Below are 17,269 nucleotides of genomic sequence, written 5' to 3' on the forward strand. Positions count from 1 at the left end.
CCCCTTTTGCAATAAAGCAATTAATCACTGTCTGCTAACTTTCTTTCCTGCTTTTGTGCCACTTTTTAAAGGAATTCCCCTCATTCTTCTTCCAAAGGTAGATTTTAGGCATAGCATTAAGCAAGCTATTAACAAAAAAAAAAAGCCATTTAATTCTATGTCTCTCAAGGCCATGGTTCTTTGCACATCTTCACATCCTTTTGTCATCCTCCCAGTAGGTGTAGAAAATGAAAATATAAAAAACAAGAAAATGAAAATACATGTAGAAATGTGGCAGCAAGAATACATGTAAAGGAAGTGCAAGGTCAAGAAGGGCAAATTTTAAACCCATTCACATTAAAAACTGAGAAATGCAATTAAGTTAATCAATCATTCAGGTTTCATCCATGGGTTTCTACTTGAATGACATGAGGAACAAGTAAATATTACAAATTTGAGTTTGGAACTTAGCATAAAAACATACAACATGCATTTGAGGGAATCTTTCTGAATGAGATTAGACAGTGAATATGATAGGAAAGAGAAAACAACAAATTAAGAGAGAGCAAAAGAATACACAGCAAAGGCTTTGCCTGTTGTCTTGTGTCTTATTCTACAAAAAGCTGCCTGAGACCAGAGATGCCATTTAGTTCTAAAGGTCCCAAAATCCATGTACTGTGAAGCATCGTGGATATCCTCAGTAGCAAACTAAATTTTGATTTAATACAGTCTGGAACCACTCAGAGGGGTGAGGAGAAAGGTCTCCAAGGTCTCAAAGACAGCTCTGTCTCCATGGGAGTCTCATTTTTTCCAGATCAAGAACAGAAATAGAGACATACTGCAAGAACTGAAATTCTTGAGTTGTAATTAATTCATTAGTGACAACTTTGTAAAAGCACCACGTAATACTTTAACCATGTATCAGCTTCAAAACTCTCCTTAATTCAGGCAAGATAAAAAGCACAGTTTTATACATGGCAGAACAGGACAAGTTCTACAGAACTGTGATGAAAATTAATGATCATATTATGAAGCAAATGATACCAGCCACCAATTATTTGCAGCTCAACTAAATGAGAGGCACCCTGAGAAAATTCCAGCCAGGCTGGTTGGATTCTGCACTTTCCAACAGCCACTGAAAGTGGAAACACAACCCAAGCACTGAAACACCTGTAGGGTACATTTTGTATCAAGTGCACACAGTTTAAGCCAACCCAGACCCTGTAACATAACAAAAAGGTGTAATTCCCCATCATTCAGCTTATGTTTCCTTTCCAGACAGGCTGAGCCACCTTGGGCAGGTGAGGAGCAGGCAGCTCCTCACCAGTGACCATCAAACACAGCCCTGCTGCAGCTGGAGGAGTCAGTGGCCTTCTCTGGAGGGCAATTCAGAAAAAAAATCCCAACTTGGAAACTCAGAATTGCCCTGGAAAGCCCAATCATTTTCCACTAGCCAGGGAGGAAACACAGTCAGTACTCCCTCAGGACTAAGGACAGAGGGAATGTCCTTAGTGAATGCCCCACCAAAGTGCCAAAGCTAATGCCCTTAAGCTAACACTCCAGAAGAAAATAACTCTGCCTAAAAGAGGGGCAGAGGGAGGGGAAGCCTCGCCTGACAAAGCAGGAGCATAAAATGGATTTATCAGAGTGGGAGGAAAAGGGTGATAATGAAGAACATTTCAGTGAGACCAGCTTGAGAGAGATTAACATTCAGTGTTAAAAAAAAAAAAAAGGTTTAGAGAAAAAAAATCACAGCAAAGTGACTGCCTTGGGAGAGAAAAATGTGCTAGATCTTCAAGGTGCCATGCTGGCCACATGTCTTTACCAGCAGAGCTGGTGGAAAACCCAAGTGACTAAAAGGTAACTGCAATCAGCTTGTAAAACAACAGAAGCCTCTTCATAAGGGTCTCAGACTAAAACAGCGTGGAGATGGCAAAAGTAAAAGAACATTTGAGACAATCAGAGCAGGCAACAAAACCATCTATGAACTTTAACAAGAAGGCAGAAGTATTTCTTTCCCCATATAACCAAGGAAACACACAGCTGCCACTCAAGGAAAGTCCTGTGCTATTTCAGAAACATTTGGTCTAAAAGATGAAACTTTTTATCTTCAGATACACTTCTGCATAAAATACCCAATGCAAGGGTTGAAGATCTATAACATTTTCAGAATAAAATATTAGCCAGTTCAAATGTGGAAAATTAGATGGACATATTTTGAACACATGACCACTGAGGAATAGTAGGAAAATAATCTTCAGAAAGCAGGTAGCAGTAAAAATTCAGATATAAAACTGGAATCATGTAACAAAACATTTGACCAAATGATTTTTTAAATGGACTTTTTAAATAATACCTGTTTAGTTATTCAGCCATTACATCTTTTGCCTGGCCTTATTGTTTGGTTCTTTATTCCCTAAACCTTTTGATAAATTTTTGTCCTAACCTCTGATTGCATTAAATGCAAAGAGCCTGATGGACATGAAATCTAGGCACACATTCCTCATTTCCACTGAACAATTTCAACTCTTACAGCTAATTACAAAATTCTGGCTGGAGTGCCACTGCTCACTAAGTTACTTAATGTCTGTGCTTTTTAGATCAGTTACATATTTTTCTAAAACTTCATTTTTTAGAACATACAGCTCCCCAAAAACTTCACAGGTAAGCTTGATTTAATTCTAACTACCTAAGAATTTTCCATCTTCCTAGCTTTTTATCATCCATAGGTTTGATCACCTCCTCACTATGTTCCAAGGCATTAATTAATGAGACATAAAACACAAGGAAATTTCTGTGGGACAAAACTTTCTTTTATCTTGAGTAATAAAAATGAAATAAAACCTAAAGTAATTGTTGAAGCAGTCATAAATCAGCTATCTATTGAATTAAGTAATCCACCTGGCTTCAAATTCTTATGTGTTTTCTAAGTTTTGCTGAATCAAAGGAGCTACAGCAGACTTCTTGGAAGGACTGCTACCTTTTAAAGGTTTCAGAAGTCATTACAAGCACTACCTCCACTCTGCTCCATTCCTCAGCCTCAGAAATACAAAGCAATTCTATTTTAGGCTGACATTTCTTGGTCTGTTTACAGGGGAGCTGGGTTGGGGGGCAGGGGGTAAATGTTTCTTTCCACAGACTTTGTTAAATAAAAGATTCCCAAGATATTTTTTGCAAGAAATTGATAGAATCATAGAATTGTTTAGGCTGGAAAAACCTTTAAGTCTATCAAATACAACCATCAATCCACCACTCAAATTGTCCCCCGTGTCTTAAATATCTGCAGGGACAGTGACTCCACCACTTCCCTGGGCAGCCTGTTCCAGTGTCTGACCACTCCTCCCATTATATTTTTTTCCTAATATCCAATCTAAACCTCCCCTGGTGCAACTTGAGGCCATTTCCTCTTGTCTTGTCACTGTGACCTGGGAGAAGAGACCAAGCTCACCTGGCTACAGCCTCCTTTCAGGGGGTTGTAGAAAGCATCAAGGTCCCCCTGGCCTTCCTTTTCTCTGGGAGTGAAAATTAAGAAAATCAGGGTTGATGAAGAAGGATGAGGAAACTTTGCCCCAGAGCAGCTGCTGTGTCTGGATGCTGCAGCTCCTTGAAATTCCACAAACCATCCAACAGAACCCTCTGCTCAAAAGCATCTTCACCACAGCCAAGAAAATCTTACACCTTTACAGACTGAAAAAATTCAACAGGCAAATACCCACATGGGAAAGCATTTGAGAAAACAGAGTTTAAAAAGTTGTCAGTTCTTGGTTGGTCTCTGTAAAGGATCATATGAATGTTTACCTGGTGAAGAAAAATATATTAAATTGAGTAACCCTCTTAAGGCATTTGCCACCAGCAAGCTGGCACAGCACATCACCATTTAGGGTAGCCCAGCTTGTTCTGACTGAAAAAACAAAAAAACTTCTTCAAACTTCATAAAATAACCCAGTGTGGGTCAATGGAGAGAGCATTGTTAGGTCTGTGTTTGATATGCTGGTAAATATTCATTCCAATTAGAAATTATTTGGGCATGGGGTAAAGCAGCTATGGAGACTATGCTTATGTGTGTCAGGAAGCACCAAGATGGATCAAAATTTAAAAAAAAAACTCCAAATATAAATTTGATGATTAAAGGTAAAACTGCCGTGAAGCAAAGAAAAAAACAAACAGAAAAGCAAAATGAGAAAAGAAGGCATAGCTAAAAGCTGAAAAAGCAAACTGGCAAAGGTTTCAGGGTCTGAAATTAGAGGACCTGGAATTTCTGTGCATCCTCAGGAGGCAGCAGGACGCAAGGCTGTAGGAGGTGATGCCAGAAGAGCGTCTGTGCCTCGCCACTGGGCTCAAGAGAGACCTGATAAGCAGATTTCTGATTTGCTTTGGGCCCTGGCTTCCATTTCATCAAAGGTTTCATAAGAGTTTACAGCTTTCTCTGTGAGCAACACAGACTTCTTAAACCAAAATCTGAATCAAAGGCAGCATGTGACTTTCATTTTGACTTCAGAATTATTATTATTTTCATTATATAGCACACAACCACCTCAATTATCAGGAACATTAAGAACTATCCAGATAAAAACTAACAAGTACAATCAACTATTTGCAAGGCAACAGAGAATAATTACAGTGCCTGACACCCTCCCCCCCAAAAATGAGAAATACAAGTGTAGTTGATGATAAAAAGGAAAATAAAAAAAAGGTATGTATGCACAAGCTTTATAATACTGAAATAAACAACCTGTTTTCTCAGAGGATCTTGTATTAGAAAAATATAACTGCAATAGTTTCCAAATAACTGATTCCACTCAATTAAAAAGAAAAGCAAAACCATACAGCAGTGTCCACTTTCTAAGATAACACTGGAATAAATAATTGCTTGGCAAATATGCCATGGCTGGTGCATCCCTTTAACCACTTAAGACCCCACACTACAGTTTAAAGTATGATTTTAAATAGATATGAAAGCCTAACCCTCTGACTATGTTCCTAGTGAAGTTCAGTTCCACAGTGCCTGGTAACAAATTCTTTTCAGAGAACAATCAAACCTTGCTGTTATCTGTGCTGACCCAAATCTCCTTCAGTGTCTGACTGCCAGTGGTTCAGCTTCATTACCTCACTATGTTAATTACTGGATAAAGAGAAAACCAAGATTTTTTTCCTACACTTTTTCCTTTGGTATAACATTCCACCACAGAAAATTAAAATTCAGAAATTACCCTAAGTCTGTTTTGCTGTTGTTGAACAAATGGGAGAACTGAAGACCATTCAAGGGAATCATCAAAATAACTGAGCTAATGACAGGACTGATTCTTCTCCCATTACTGAGAGAGATGAGTGTCTTAGGTGGGGTAAATAATTAACCCTTTCTTTCAAACAGACTCTATTGCCTTAATTTTGCAATTTACAAAAACTCCATCTAATCTTTTTGCAGGATTCTTCATTTTATTTCAGAAAAATCTCTGATTTTACTTTTTTTTCCCCTTTAAACAGAAGAATATTTTAGTCTCATGTTTTAATATGGATCTCAGTTTAACAGGCAACTATGGAAAACTTTGTGGGACAATCTGAACTTTCATAGGAAACAGACACTTCTCCATGAAACCCTTAAAAATGGGTTTAGCTGGTCTTGTCTTTTCATGTATTTTTATCTTAGTACCACTGGGGAAAAAAAAGTGACCTACAAAAACCTCTAGAAAAACCAGATCTGACAAACATATAGAATGGGTATATTCAAAGGCCAGCTCTGACTGAGGGAGCCCAGTCTGCTTTGTTCCCCTTATCAGTCTGCAGCCAGTGTGGACAGACAGAACCTCCTCCAGCAGGTAATTCAGAGCAGAAACCAGCTTGGGGTGCTCCTCATCGCCCACTGGGGAAGCTGAAGTATTGTACCAACCCCAGGAACCCAAGGAGACAAATATCCCTGGGTTAGATTAACCTTTGTGCTCCCTGCTCCACCCACTCCTGTGATTCCTTGTAGGGTCCAGCACAGGGTTTGTGCTGATTCTGTTGTGCTCACACCAAGATCCATCACTGGGAGACTCTTCTTTAATTTCATTTATTACTAGGTTGGAAGGCTACACAAGCCTGGTTTCATAACTTCAAATACTTTTAGTATTTAAATGCCATTCTCATGTCTAATGGCCAAGTTGTTGTTTATTCTGAACAACCTATCCTCTCCAAGTTCTTACTCAGTTCAACTCTAACATAGCTTTAGTCCTTCTACATTTGCATAAGGAACAAGTCTGGGTGTAACATCACCATTTTTACAGGAAAAGAGATTTAATCTTCCATGTTCAAAACCTTTATTTTTAATTTTCTTATATTGATAAGCATTTTATCCTGAACCAAAATTCTCCAGTTTATTTTTGCATATAGGTTTTTTTAATTCAGTTCATCTCAAGAGAAACTGCAAGGGATAACAAGTGTCCAACTCAGTCTGAGCAAGGACAAAAGTAAAGCTGCATACTGATCCTCCAGAACTAAGAATCTTAACTCCCTTGTATGGGCAATAAACTCCACATATCACACAACCATAAAGGCTGGAAAAGACCTCCAAGATCAGAGAGCCCAACCTTTGGCCAATCATCACCATATCAACTAAACCACAGCACTAAAATGTGGTATAGTAAAGACTGGTCCATTGTTCAAAGAAAACTGAACTTTTTTTGCTTTGGGAAGCCATCAGGCCCAAGGAAAAAATAACTCTGTCCTTCTCAACATGTTTTCCTCACCAATATTTGTATTATGTATCTGGAGTGGCATTTGGTCAGCATTTTCTGTATGGGGCTGCAATTTTTCTTCATTTTACGTATTAATAACCACAGTCAATCAGGCCAAAGACACAGCTATCCTCATATTGTGTCTTTAGCAAAGGCTGAGAGCAGAGGTCTGGGAAGAGCACCAGGACAAGAAAAGCATGCAGGGATGGACTTTGGGATCCCTCTGCAGCCTTCAGGGACTGGGCTCTGGTTTCTTCTAAGCAAGAGTGGATGCTTTTGCACTGAGTCCACACCCAAATAATCCTGCAGTACGTGCAGTGGCTCACAGCTAAACTATGCACTATGAAAAAAATACCACCTCTTACTTGTTCTGAATCTGTCACTTGATAATTTTATTTGATCCCTCTGGGTCTTGTACTACAAGAGACACTTAATGAACATTCCCTGTTCTTTTTTTTTTTTTTCCATTACACTCCTATATAGATTTTCATCATTTTCATCTTTTGCTGCTTCTTCGCCAGGCTGAAGGTTCTCAATCTATTTAATTGCTCTTTATCATCTCTGCCACCCATTTCTAGTTCTGTTACCTCCCCTTTTTTTTCCCCCTCTTATTCTCCCTTTAAATCCAGGGCTCAGAACAGCACCCTGAGGTCAAGACAAAAGCACAGGCAGTTTACAAACTGGCATAGCAGACTTCTGCATTGTGAGCCATTTTTACCTAATTTTTTCTTTTTTTTTTTACCAATCCCAAACTCTTGATCAATACTCAGATTTGGCATGACAAACTCTCTACCACATTGCTTCCTTCCATGCTAATAACCTCAACAACGGCAGGATTGTTCTCCTCCACATGCATTAATTCATAGCACCAGCAGCAAGCTCCAGCCCCAGTTACTGAGCATGACAAGCTCCCACTTGGGTTCTTCATAACTGGCTTTCATTTATGCTCCTCTCATTAACTTAGAATCATTCTCCACTCTCCCTTCCAGGTGACCATGCATCCTGGTGTTAAACTTAGCACAGATCCATGAGTAACTCTATCCATCCCTTCTGTTAAACAAGACATTTATTCATCTTTTGGCCAGCAGTCTAGGACAAAAAAATTCCTCTTATGGCAGAGCAGTTTCATTTTGCTCAGCACCTTGGGTGAGTCGTTCTCACAAGGGTCCCTGAAACCCCAGTGTACTGCACCAGCTAAATCAATCACACTTACTCACAACCTCAGCAGTGCCTTCAGAGAACTCCACCAGACCTGTGAGACTGTTCTGACTCTTTCCTGGTACATCAAACTGTCCATGAAGGCTTCACTTTTCTTCTCCATGGTATTTACCAGAAAACTGGCTGCTATGAATGCCAGTCAAACTTGTTCTGTTCTTTCCCACAGGCTTTCTAGAAGCCTTTTTAAAAGCTGGCATCACCTTTGGCCCCCTCAGCTTCACTGCTGCTGTGAACATTGTTATCTCACAGTCCTTTAGCTACAGGTGCAATATGCTTTGAGCTCTTTTAGAGTTTAGTTATCTATTGGACCATTGGCTGTCCCATTTCTGATTGTTTTGAAAGAACTTATAACAAGTTCCTCTGCCTTTTACAAATCATATATCAGGCTTTAACTTGTTTTACTGTATCTTTCATGTTTAGTTCGCATGAATTTCCCCTTTTTAAAATTTTTGAAAAAGTTTTGCTAAGTATCTTTCTGTTCCTTACATCTTGCTCAACCATGCTAAATATTCCTCAAAACTTTTTTAAAGAGTCAGAGAAGCAGTTTTTAGGAAATAGGCTTTTTTTTTTTTCTGAGTCTCTCCACAATGGCTGCAAGCATTTTCTCTTGACAGCTCCTCTCACCAGGCTGTGCACAGGAACCCTAATCAGTGTCCTGCTTGATACCTTCTCTATGGCAGATGTGGACTGTCAATAACTCACTGCAGAACTAAGGCATCAATCCCTCCCTTTTACACTCCACTCTTCCAACATTTGCACAGAAACACTTCCATTTTGGTCTGCCAGCCTGTCCTTCTGTGCTCCTGTCTAAATAGGACCTAATTTTTCCAGCAGTCCTTGACTGTTCTCTAGGTGACCTTCATCAACTTCTGCCCCACACACTTCAGCCACAGCCAGTGTCACCTTGACCTGTGTGCCTTTCTTGCTTGCCCTCATGCAGAACATTGGGATTACACTGGAAACTGATGCTGCACAGCTCTTTATTCTTCACCTTTTATCCAGCAACTCATGTGCTGCTTCCAGCACTCTTTTGGCAGCCTTTATGTCACCAGCACTTCTCCACCATGAGAAGACAGCCTAGAGTCCTTCTGCTGTAAGCCACTTTGGCATGTGGTTGGAAGGTTACCAAATGCTCCCTTCCAGCACTGGTTACACTCCACAGCAGCAGATGTCTCTCCATCCCCTGGAACCAAGACCATACAATGGAATTCTCAGAGCAAAAGGATGCTTGGCTGTCACTTGACAGCAAGGTCTCATCTACAGGATGAGATTTTTTTGGATATAATTTCAGGGTCATTTCTCCTTTGATGCCCTGCTGCATTACAGCTCCTCATGGAATCCCAGTGGCAGCCTCCCTGGAGACAGAGGTGGCAATACCTGCCTGGAGGTTTGCTTTACACCTTTGCTGACTGAGAGTATTTTCTTTACACTTTGCACGTTGTGACTTTCACAAGAGTTCAGTTGCATTAATCTGCAATGAGCATCTTGCAGTGTCATAACTATCCCTTTGGTTTAACAGCTGCATTAATACTCTTGAGGGCAAGTAAATGCTTCTTTTATTTATTTTTGTTTTCTAACTGGAGATCTTATATCAACCTCTAACCTGAGAAGCCAAAAGATTTAGGCTAAATGCCCTCAGACACACTCCTTGTGTTTTAAGCTTATTCTCATTGAACTCCATTGCAATTTTCACTTGGTGTCTCTCCCCCTAGAGACTTTGATTCAGACTGTCCTCATCCTCCTGGGAGTCATTGGTTTTCTAAAAATCTAAAACCATTCTAGTGGTTTTCTAAAAACCCATCTTTAATACTGGACAGTTGGTGCTTGTGAAAGTTTAAAGAATTTATTTATTTTGTGAAAAGTTAATAACTTCTCTGCCTTCCATACAGCATCTTTAATCCTTTCCTCAGGTTCCTACAAACCATTTTCAAGACAATCCTATGAAAGCAAAGAGGAGTAAGAAAGTTTAATTTTTCTTGTGTAACACTCTGGTATCACTAACAGACATTTCCCACAACTGCTGGGCAATCATGCTTTATAATCTAACAGATCACAGCCACTGCATGATAGCATGAAAGGACTGATTGTGCAAGCCCTTAAACACTGCTTCCCTAAGACAACAGAACACATAACCAGCCACAACTTTTAGCTCAAAACAGAAGCCCAGAACTGGTTTTTAAGATGCAGCCTCTTTGCACTGTTGAGGGGAGCTGTACTTACAAACACACCCTTCACCAAATCAAAGAGTATTCTACATAACCAAGACTTGCTGATTCAAAGTGGGACCTCACGTGTTCAGATTCCAAATTTAGATTTCTTACTATGAATTCTACTTTCAATTACACCAAGTCTGCTGCATTTTGTTGGCTCTAATGTACACAGCTTTCGACACAAAAGAAGTTTTGAGAGCTTCCACACACACACACTGTCACTGCTGTATTTATAGGCAAGATGCTCAAACATTTGCATTTTATTGTAAGGGGTAAATTGTGCCATACAGTGCAGAAAAATTCAATACTGATTCACAAAACAGCCCTGATTCTTCAGTTGATAGAAAATGGTTCTGGTTCCCTTTTCACCATCAAATCTAATTTAAAGTAACCCACTGTAGTGCAAATACATCAGATACTTAGTAATCTCCTGTAATGGCAGGGAAATTCATCACAAATTGCTGAATGTTATGAATCATCTTGTGAACACATAACTGCCATACACTGAAAAAGGCACTTTAACAAGTGATTTCATTCATTTATGTCAATACTTCATAATTAGCACAGAGAAGTGTCTGTAAATTGAACTCTTGAGCATCACACTGCTTAGTTGCCATTTTTTAAAAAATATTTTCAGCACTTGATGTAATGGAAGACCCCATTAAAATTTTGTGCCAATGACAAATGATATTTTCATTTTCTCTAAATGTGTTAGGACAAGCTAATGAACTCAACAATGTTCAACAAAGCCATAAGCATATGCTGACCTGTACTACATAAACAGTTCAACCAACTTTATCAGGGATATTAGTGTGAGTTTTTGATGGATATTTAAACCCTGTTGCTCAATAACACACAATAATAAAATAACTATTGGTTTATATGGAAGTTAGTGCTGATGCTCACTCAGAAGTAACAGCTAATAAGAAAAACATGACAGCCAGAGGCTTAGAAGAGCTCTGTTATGCACACCAGCCTGAAGATCTAGATTTAGCCACCTTTTCATTTGAAATTGAAGAACTTTGAAAGCTTTGCAGGGTATTCTATCCAAGGTACACAGTATTTTGAAAGCATTATGATGTACCCAAAAAACAGAGATCAGGGTCTTACTATTCCCCAACAGAGACCTTACAATTTCAGGGCTGGAGTGCCCACAAAGCCATACCTGAACTATGGTTTCCTGGTCACTACTTAAAGCTCTGGGTGGAAATAATCAATAATTTCTACTTGGATTCCATAATGCCAAAATGCCAAGTTTTAACAGTATTTTAACAGTTTAGTGGTGACAGCTGGTTGGTTGTACCTGTGGGGTGCACAGACTTGGCCCATTTTAACAGCAAAATAAATCATTCTCTCTGCAACTGGGCATAACTCAAACCATGCCCAAGGCCAGCTCCTGCAGAGGGGCTGACACAAGGTGACTTGGTCATCCATGGGAATTTGCAGTAGAACCACATTCTCTCAGGAGCAGCTGAAAGGTTTAGAAAAACTGCTCTCCTAGACCAGAAAAGGAAGTGCAAGACTATAAATATATCCATGATCACAGTGATAATTCCACTTTGACGCTTCTTACCAGGATAACTTCCCACTCATCAGTTCTAAAAAATCCTCAAGCCCCAGCTTTGAGTTTGTGTCACCCTCCATGGCTTCCCAGGAATCCAGGAATGCAGACCCATGGACTAATTTCCACAGGCTGTGCACATCAAGGTAAACATGCAAGAAAAGCTTGTCCTACTCTAATGTTGCTAATTAATGACCAAATAATTATTAAAATAATCTAGTATTTCCCTGTGCTTTGAAATAGGAGACCTAATCTTGAGCTCTTATTACATACTGCTTATTTTTACTTTTATTTCTTAATTGTAAACAGCGCTGTCTTTTTTTTAATTTTACAAGATTTAACCCTTAACAAGGTATACATATCTCCTCTGGACACTTATTTGAAATTACATATAATTCTCAATTACATCATCTTAATTCTGCAATTTTCCTCACACTTTCAATCCTTCAGTGCTTGTTAAAAAACTTTACTGATAAGACATCCAAAATATCCAGACATGCAAATTTGTCTCTTGCATCTAAAGTTTCTCCTTTTCAAGGATATCCAGGCCTGTAACTGCTGCTTGGTTTATCAATATAAAATGTATTTATTTAAAGGGATTTAAAAAAAAACCAACTTCAGGCTACTTAGTGTTCCAATTCTCAATAGTTACAATAAACCATGAAAAGTAGGAAAATCCCACCTCTCCTTCCATACTGCCTTCAAAGTATTTTTTCTACTTTTAGTAGTCAAATACAGATTTTTCCATGACATTTTGATTAGGCTCTTACTGTGAACCCATTAAGTGATAATTGGTCCAAAAATACTTATTGAGCCAGGAATATCAGAATACAGTAAATACCAGGAGCACCATAGGCAGCTGCATGAATCACTTCACATACCTGTGGTTTTCCAGGTTCCTGTGCTTAGTCATGAGTACACTCTTCATATTCTCATACACAGAACACAATTTCTGCCAATTTTTGTTCTTGGCTTCTACACTGCCACCTGTAGTCATACAAGAGAAATTAGCAATATTTTATGCTGCAAATCCTATTAGCACAATGTTTCAGCTCCCTTGTTTTTCTAGGCAAACATTCTAAAGCATCCCCTTTTGTAAAAGGTGCACTTCAATATTCAAACCAAGTTATTTATATTTTTCTCTTTAATGCATTTGAAGAAGAAAGAAAGAAGAATTACCACCAAGCAATCCCAATTCTTTTTAAACCAAGAGGACATTTAAAACTCTCAGACTCTTTGCAGATTTTTATTTTACCCTCACTGCTTGGTGGACACATCATAACCTTGACAGAGCAAAATGACTTCTGAAGCAGCAATGCAAAAACATCTGCACTTAATTACTAGGTAAATACAAAAAAACTAATTGGATTTGTTCTTCCATCTGAAAAATGAACATAGTTTTACAGAAACATAATATCCATGCTCAGTTTAGTTACCTTATATAGGTTATAAGGAAATGTATGCAAATAAAAATTGCTAGCATTTGAAAGATTATCTCATAGAAATAACAGTGATCTTGAACTTTTTTTACAGTGAAAGCCATTCAATTTATTCCAGGCTTACTGCACTTTGAGCAATATGCCACAGATCCTGCCAAATTAACAATTTATAACAAAATAAGACCTAAACATAGTATACCCGGAGCCCTCGCGTTACTCCTTCCTTGAAAATGTGAAAAAACCCAAAAAATTCACGTCTTCCTGGAAAAACCAAAGCTTCCTGATGCTCAGAACACGGGTTTCACCGAATAGCGAAGTTTCGGAGTACAAGCTCTGGGGGGGAAACCTGGCTTTTGCACGCACATGCCTTCTCCTTTCCTGCAGCTGAGAACTGCTCACCATCCCTGGGAGCGGGCGCCCGAGTGCTCCCACCACGCGTCTCCCTGGGAAAACGCTCCGGAGTCCGGAGCGGGCAGGAACAAACTCGTGTCCCCGCAGCACGGGAGGCTCCGGGCACCCGCACCCTGCGCTGCCCTAGGGCGGCGACACCCGCAGCCGCCACCTGAAACCTCACACTGAATGGAATAGAAACCGAAATCAAACGCTATTTCCAAGAACAAGTTGGTCTTAGAAAACAAAAAAAAAAAAAACCCAAAAAACAAACCTGAAGATGATATAATAAAGAAATAAAATCCCCAAGAGCCGGCGAGGCTGCCCGCGTCCCGACGCGCACGTCCAAGTAACCCTCTCGCCTTCCCAGCAGCGCCGGTCGCTCCCGGACGGGAGAGGCTCCCCCGGGACCCGGCCACCATCCCAGCCCGGCTGCGGCCGCTCAGGTGCGCCGGGCACCGCCCCGCTGCCCCCGCCGCCACCCCCGAGCCATCCCCCACCCCACGGACCCCTCGCACTCACGCTCCCCGAGCCGCCCCAGCCGCACACGGGCTCCGGTGGCTCCGCCGGGACAAGCGGTGACCGCTACGGCCGCGGCGGGGAGCGGGCGCTGCTCACCCACCTGCGCTGGCCGGGCCGGTGCCGCAGGATGAGGCGGCGGCTCCTCCTCGCAGCGCGGCTCCCCCGCTCGCTCCGCTCCGCGCCGCTGCCGCCGCGCAGCCCCGGGGAGCCGCGCGTCCCGGGTGCCGCCGCTCCGCCCGGGATTCCTGCGGGAGGGCGGGCGGGAGCGAGCGAGGGAGGGAGGGAGCGAGGGAGGGAGGCGGCTCATCGGTGGGCACAGCCTCCCGCTCCCCCGCCGGTTCAGCCTGCCTCTATCCCCTCCAGGCACGTTTTGTCGCACGGCGCCCGGGCGGACCCGCGGCGCGCACCTCCGGCCCCTTCCCTTTTTATCGCGGGGCCGGGGCTCCCGCCGCCGCCGCCGCCGCCGCCGTGAGGGGGGCTCGGCATCCGCGCCGCCGCCTGCGCACGGCCGGTCCGCCCCCGCCCCCGCCGCCGCGCTCGCACCGCCCGCCACCCACCTGTCCGCGCCCCGGCCCCGCCGGAGCCGCCCCCGCTCCGGCCCCGCTCGCCGCAGCGGCCTCCGCCAGCGCGGGGCTCTGCGGCTCCCGCCGGAGCCGCCCGCGGGCTCGGGCTCGGGCCGGGGCTCTGCGGAGGAAGGGAGGAGGTGGCCGTGACGCTCCCGCGGTGGCCGCGCTGCTACAGCGGGGCCGCGTCCCACCTGCGCCCGCAGCCCCCGAGATGTTCGCCGGGATGTTCGCCGCCCCCGCGGCGGGGAGGCGTTTGCCAGGCGCTGGAGGAGTTCCGAGTGCCTCCCCGCTCTGCCGCCCAAACAAACGAGGAGTCTTGCCCGCTACAAGTAATTTACGTGCTCAGGAACGTGCTGGAAGCCCAGTTGTTGATGAGTCTCTGACAGCTGGCGTTGAGAGATAACCTAGCGGGAGGTGGTAGGCTCTTAAAAATTTGAGTTGCGATGCTTAAAAAATTCGAGAAAAGCAGGAGGTAAATGCAGAAAAGTGTTAGGAAAATGTCTGTGTTGTAACTAAAACTGCAGCTCAACCTGAGATTGTGCACATGCCGTCTGAGCTCCCGTACTGGTGGAAGAGCAGCTCAAGCTTATGAACACTTCTCTCATTCTGTGTCTTTTGCCTTGTGTATTTGCATCTCGGAAACATATGATGTATCGAAATTCTTGAGTTTGTATCTTTTTGTTCAAATGGGTGATGTTGGCATTGAAAGTGTGCCCTAGCGCAACCCAGTAAGGGAGCATTGGGAGGAGTTGAGTGCATTGATGCAGTGTCACACCAACTGATACCATTTTCAAATTTGTGTAATAAAAATATACTGCATTCATTCTTCCCACAGCAATAGATGCCACTTTGTTTAAGATAATCTTTACCTTTCCCAAATGCTTTATTCTAATCCTAATATTTTGGGAGCCAACCTTTTCAAGGTAAGCCAGAAATCCATACAGTCATGTTACAAACTTTGATATCATCCTAGACATATTAAGAAGTAAGCTACAAAAACAAAATCACTTTTCTTCACCTAGTCTTCTGCAGAATTAAGGCTATTTTCAGTTCCTCTTCTTACATCTCCTAAGTGAGATGCCAGACTACTGAATATTTAATGAGTAGTAAACCAGAAATCCAGAAAAGTAGCAAATATAATACATATGTTTTGATAGCAACATAGACAGGTACTTATGTGAGAAAAGTTTGTACAGTTAATTCCACAGATAAATAAACATTAATAAATTCCATAGATTAATAAACAGCAATTTTACCTAATCATATCTGCAGCCATTCTTAATGTAAAAATATCAAAATCAAACAAAGCTTGCAATAAAGTATAAATTAACCCAATGAAGGTGAGGATAAGAACTGATACAGGCATGTAGAAATTGTTTTTTTAATCTACTCATCCAAGAAAACATTCCTGGTCTTTCCCTTCAAAACCTAACAACCTAGTGGCACACTGGTGCAATAATTCAGAAAACAATGTGAATATTGAAAATGGTTGTGGCACAGCTCTGCTTTAAAAGGCGTTTGCTAAACATACAGAACAAGCTTTTACAGCTGATAAGTAATAAATTCTATTGTATCTCTAGATTGTGTGTTTATCCTCTTTTGAGCTTATGGTACATGAGACAAAATTAAGTTTTTCAGTTTTACCTCCTCACCTAAATTTCGATTAAATGCAACTATCGATATACCAGGAGTTACCAACTGGTGAATATCATATGAAATTCCATAGTTATCTACAGTGAGGTCTGTCCATGACTTCCAGGACTGTGTCTGTTCAAACAGTACCTCAGCAATAAAAATCACATTGACTTGCCTGCAGTGCAGAAGAATTCATTTTCCACTAAGCCCCTCATAAACATAATGTTTTGTCAACAGGTGTCTTTCCTATAACTGTTACAAATGTATTAAATGCTAGTAGCAAGTTCTTGTCTTTTCACTGAAGCATGGCCAGTGCACAGACTGCTCCCTCTGCAAAAGAAGTCATTGTTCCTTTCAGGTCTTACACAACACTGCTGTTAAATCCAGCCCATCACAGGAGAAATGCTTTCTCAATTCTTATTTTCAAACCAAGAAAATAAGCATTTGGTCACTTAATAATGACTATTAATCAGACACTATCATACTTGCCTTGAGTGTGTGAGATGAAGAAAATTAGATCAGTCATGCACAGACCCTTTCTTTCACCTCCTCTCCTCTATACCACCCACCTCCCAAACAGCTCTGTCTTTTTTTCTTCAGCAATTCAGGCTTGGAAGAATAAATTCCATTGTAACAATGATTCAGAGACAAACTGAAAGCCAAGTGAAATATTGTTCTCCCAAATCTGACAGGAAAACTTATAGGATGGAAACACCCAGAAGATAAAACCCAGTTCTCTTATAATATGCTCCAGAAAGCATTACTTATCACTGTCCCCTCATTCCCAAAATATATACATCAACTAATGTGTTGCTGTAGTACTGAAAATTTCCAGTTTTCCAGATGATGAGCTGTGACTCAGTACTCCTACTGATACATCTCAATGCACCATCCATTTATTTTATGTGCTGGTAAATCATCTCTCCCTTTCCTTCCACCAGAACTTCCTAAGAACCCTCCTGTGTCTGCAGGTCTGATCTGCCCCACCATGTCCTGCCCTGCCCATCTGAGACCAGATCCAATGAAATCTCATCTG

At 41.7% G+C, this 17,269-nt stretch overlaps 1 long non-coding RNA gene across 1 annotated transcript in view; it reads right to left on the reverse strand.

The window, feature by feature from the left end:
• The window catches only part of LOC132324056 (uncharacterized), a 37,123-nt gene extending 22,902 nt beyond the window's left edge, over positions 1-14,221 (reverse strand). Inside the window, exons 1-2 of the long non-coding RNA XR_009485506.1 lie at positions 14,133-14,221; positions 12,563-12,668 (exon numbers count right to left, since the gene is read on the reverse strand). This is a non-coding gene — a long non-coding RNA (uncharacterized LOC132324056). The remainder of the gene's footprint in view (positions 1-12,562; positions 12,669-14,132) is intronic.
• Positions 14,222-17,269: the final 3,048 nt, after the last annotated feature.

The sequence above is a fragment of the Haemorhous mexicanus genome, chromosome 2, assembly GCF_027477595.1.
Source record: "Haemorhous mexicanus isolate bHaeMex1 chromosome 2, bHaeMex1.pri, whole genome shotgun sequence".
In the NCBI taxonomy this organism is placed as follows: Eukaryota; Metazoa; Chordata; class Aves; order Passeriformes; family Fringillidae; genus Haemorhous; species Haemorhous mexicanus.